Genomic DNA, 4,977 nt, shown 5'->3' with positions numbered 1-4,977 from the left:
GTCCATTCACAAGTTCGATAGTATAGTCGGGCAATGCTAGCGTTCCTGTAAACACTAAACAGGTCGCGTGCTGCGTTCATCCAATGACTCTGACACCACAAATATGCAATAACATTAACCCGGGTTTTAGGAATGTACAAGGTGAAACGTCAGTTTATGTATAGGCTACCCAGGATTAGTAGCTAATTATGAGCAGTGTAAAACGTGAAGCAACATAACCCAGGATTTAGTTTACCCAGGTTTTAGAATGCCCCCCAACTATTTCAAGTGTGAAAAGCCCAACAGTCTACTAATACTCTAATGAGAGTTAATTGACATGTACTGTATGTGCAAAGTTACTTAAAGTCAACAGGGGGGCATCAAAATAAAGTGTAACCCTTTTTATAAAACGATTCATAAAACTATTCCAATTCTAAATAATTCTGAAAATATATTTATTTTCTTATAGGATCATTCTGGAATTATGTAACGGACAAACATATGCATATTGATGTCACTTATTGGCTTTTGTGATAGTTTGTTTCTAAAGGTTTTTTTTTTGTTTCTAAAGGTTTATTAATAGGGTTATGTACGTAAGAGGTCAAAGGAACTCCTGTTGCTGTCCATATAAAGTCTTGTGTGGGTATTAAGGTGTGTTCTCACCTGTAGGGCTGGACATATACAAGCCCTACCCTGATCAGCACACATTCACAATGCACACAGGGAGAGAGGAAGCCGTTCATATACAATCATCATAACTCATTAATACATTACTACCCTGAACAATACTTCTGTGTGCGACATACAGGTAAGAACAAAACTATCACTGTCATTTGATGATACATATATGTTAGATACTGCATGTGCCAAAGTTTTACATGATTATAACCAAAACAAGGACAATATACAATTGAACGATATTCAAAACTGGTCTCAAAGTATCTTTTATATGGAGATTTGCTTTAGTCAGACTTGCTGATGGAAATTTTTAGCATATTATTTTGTAATGTGTAACGTAAATTTGTCATAAAGAATCGAAAGATCCTGCATGACTAAACTCACACTGGGAAATATGACACTAAACCATGTTGATTAGGACTTATGGAAAAGCCAGGGTTGACTATTGTTTAAAAAGCTTTGTCAATAGACAGGAAAACCAGTCATTCAGGACAGAAAGCACACAAACTATTAAATATGCAGTGCTTGTACAGTAGATATTGCTTTAGTTAAGAGCTGTTTGTCAGAGTGCTCAGATGAATGTCTAATTTGGACATAACAGCTGTTGAGACAGATATTACTTCTGATTATTGGTAGATCATATGACCAACATACAGCTGTGCTTCAGTCTGTTTGTTTTCTCATTGAATACCATTTTCTGAGAAATCCAATATTCTGTTTGTTTTGGGTGAATTAGTATGACTCAATTTTTTCATAGGGGATGGTTTCTTCTACATCCCGCTGAGATTATTCTGTGATCCTTGCGCTCCTTGTGTTCGTGGTCCACCCTCAATACAATATTTCAGTCAATATTCTCGCACCCCAGTTTCTTAGCAACAGCTGCTGTGATTATGAAAGGTCAGCGTTTCTTTTCACTGTTAACGTTGAGTTTTATGAGAGAAGACTGGTTGCTGATATAGTTGTTGTTTTTTTTGTAGTGTGCTATTTATTCAGCCTTCACAGCTCGTCTGAATATGCTTTTTGAATAGATTCTGAAGCAAAGGCGCATATATGATAAAACATCTGAAACAGATTTTGGCCATCATGTCTCCAGATTTGCAAAATATTTCCACATAACTTGTAATGTGAATAGCGACATGTTCTAAATTAGCTTTTGATACAAATTTCTGTTGCCAAGTGGTTTTTGTATTTACTGAGCAGATTCTTCAATGTGAAAACCATTTGTTGCCATGGAACTGGGCGGCGCAGTTTATTAGTGGTACAGAATCTCTAGAGGAAGCGGAATCTCCACATATCCTCTTCATCATCCTTTCATAAACCATCTGTTCTCAAGTCACTCAGTTATGAGTGATGAAGGACCAGATTTTTGTTCAAAATATTGCTCCCTGGTATTTCACATTTGCAAAAATCTGTCATAACATTTCATTAAAGAGCACCTATCATGGAATTTTGAAATGTACCTTTTATGTAGTGTGTAACATAGATCTAAGTGAACAAAAACATCCTGCATAGTTTGAAATATGTCAGTGCACCATATATATAGTTATTTTCTTTCAAAAGTAAGAGTCGACTCTGAGTCATTTTTAAGAATCGTTAGAAGACCGAAGCTTTTTCTCTGACTAGATGACGTCATCTTGTCAAGTTATTTGAATACGATACGCCCACTTATTGCGCTCCAAGACGCCAGTGAAAACTAGAAAACATCATGGCGACAAGACGCTGTGTTCTGAAGTGTGACTCAAAAGCAAACTTTTTTCATCTGCCCAAGGATGAGCATTTGAAGACTAAGTGGCTTGAAGACAAACCATACATCGTCGCGATTGAGTGTTTATTAGTCGTCAAATGTCTCTATTTGCATTTTTCGCGATCTCAGGAAGCTTTTATTATGGACTTCTATTATGGCACATGGTATCTTCTTCGTCTGTCTGTACATGGACTACATGTGCACAGAGCGCCCTCCGGCTGCCAGTATGAATTGAAAACAACACATAAGAGACTCAATCGCTCATGATTAGGCTATATCTGCGCATTTTGAGGAAGTATTGAATAAAAAATACTCCTCTGTTTAGAAATTTGACACAGACATGAGAATCTATCAATATGTCTCCTCATCTGCACACTTTTGAACTAAAAGCCCTGAGGGATGTTGATTTGTCGCGAGTCTTCGTGAGGAGAATAGAGGAGTTTTTTTATGAATGAGATCAGCTGAGGCTCATATTACAATCAAACGGTACAGACGCGGTTTTCAGATTCATAACTCCTGACACATATTAACAAATTACTGTCACTATAAGACTTGGTGGGCGTTCCGTTTCCGAAAATATCTGCACAGACTATACCAATCACAACTGACTGGGTCATCGGACCAATCACCGCAGATTAGCGTCACGTAAAGGCGGGGTTTTGAAAAGTGAATCACTAAAGGAATCATTTGAGAATCGCTGTCAAAACAGGTAAAAATAAATGAATATTATAAGAAAACTAAAGTCTTTTTTGTCATTGCATGCATGCAAAACTGTTGTTGGGGACTTCTAAAACAATATTTGGAACATTTTAAATGCCATGATAGGTGCTCTTTAAAAACTGTCTGTCTGTCAATCAATCTGTCTGTCTGTCTGTCGATAAGTCTATCTGTCTGTCTGTCATTTTGTCAATCTATTTGTTTGTCTGTTGGTCGATATCTGTCAATCGATCTGTGTCTGTCTATCTGTCTGTCTTTCTGTCTATCTATTTTTCTGTCTGTCGATCGATCTGTCTTGTCTATCTGTCGATCAATCTGTCTGTCTGACAATCTATTTGTCTGTCTGTCTGTCGATCGATCTCTGTCGATCAATCTGTTAGTCTGTCAATCTATTTGTCTGTCTCTCGATCGATCTGTCTCTCTCTCTCTCTCTCTCTCTTTCTCTCTCTCTGCCTGTCAATCTGTCTGTTTATCTGTCTGTCTATATATCTGTCGATCTATTTGTCTGTCTGTTGATCGATGTCTGTTTGTCTGTCTGTATATTGCCTGCCTGCCTGCCTGCCTGCCTGCCTGTCTTTCTTTCTTTCTTTCTTTCTTTCTTTCTTTCTTTCTTTCTTTCTTTCTTTCTTTCTTTCTTTCTTTCTTTCTTTCTTTCTTTCTTTCTTTCTTTCTTTCTTTCTTTCTTTCTTTCTTTCTTTCTTTCTGTCAGTCTGTCAGTCTGTCTGTTGATCGATGTCTGTCTATCAGTCTGTCTGTCTGTCTGTCTATCTGCCGTTCTGTCTGTCTGTCTGTCTGTCTGTCTTTCTGTCGGTCTATCTGTCTATCTATCTATCAGTCTGTCTATTGATTGATGTCTGTCTATCAGTCTAGTCTGTCTGTCTGTTTATCTGCCGTTCTGTCTGTCTTTCTGTCGGTCTATCTGTCTGTCTATCTATCAGTCTGTCAGTTGATCGATGTCTGTCTGTCTATCTGCCGTTCTGTCTGTCTTTCTGTCAGTCTATCTATCAGTCTGTCCGTTGATCAATGTCTGTCTATCAGTCTAGTCTGTCTGTCTGTCTATCTGCCCTTCTCTTTTGTCTTTCTGTCGGTCTATCTGTCTGTCTATCTATCAGTCTGTCAGTTGATCGATGTCTATCAGTCTGTATGCAGTTCTGTCTGTCTTTCTCTCAGTCTATCTATCTATCTATCTGTCAGTCTGTCTGTCTATCTATCAGTCTGTCTGTTGATCGATGTCTGTCTATCAGTCTAGTCTGTCTGTCAGTCTATCTACTGTTCTGTCTTTCTGTCGGTCTATTTGTCTGTCTGTCTTTCTGTCGGTCTATCTGTCTGTCTTTCTATCTATCTATCAGTCTGTCTATTGATCGATGTCTGTCTATCAGTCTAGTCTGTCTGTCTGTTTATCTGCCGTTCTGTCTGTCTTTCTGTCGGTCTATCTGTTTGTCTATCTGCCGTTCTGTCTGTCTTTCTGTCTGTCTATTTGTCTGTCTATCTATCAGTCTGTCAGTTGATCGATGTCTATCAGTCTGTATGCAGTTCTGTCTGTCTTTCTCTCAGTCTATCTATCTATCTATCTATCTATCTATCTATCTATCTATCTATCTATCTATCTATCTATCTATCTATCTATCTATCTATCTATCTATCTATCTATCTATCTATCTATCTATCTATCTATCTATCTATCTATCTATCTATCTATCTATCTATCTATCTGTCTGTCTGTCTGTCTGTCTGTCTATCAGTCTGTCTGTTGATCGATGTCTGTCTGTCTATCTACCGTTCTGTCTTTCTGTCAGTCTATCAGTCTGTCTGTCTTTCTGTCAGTCTATCAGTCTGTCTGTCTATCAATTGGTCAATCG

General features: G+C 38.0%; 1 protein-coding gene across 1 annotated transcript in view; it reads left to right on the top strand.

The window, feature by feature from the left end:
* The first annotated feature begins 685 nt into the window (after positions 1-685).
* vill (villin-like) overlaps positions 686-4,977 on the top strand; it is a 23,088-nt gene continuing 18,796 nt past the window's right edge. Inside the window, exon 1 of the mRNA XM_079805641.1 lies at positions 686-787. The gene's annotated coding sequence lies outside the window, so the exon portion shown is untranslated. The remainder of the gene's footprint in view (positions 788-4,977) is intronic.

The sequence above is a fragment of the Gobio gobio genome, assembly GCF_949357685.1.
Source record: "Gobio gobio genome assembly, chromosome: 23".
In the NCBI taxonomy this organism is placed as follows: Eukaryota; Metazoa; Chordata; class Actinopteri; order Cypriniformes; family Gobionidae; genus Gobio; species Gobio gobio.
This window is presented reverse-complemented; position numbering and strand designations above follow the sequence as displayed.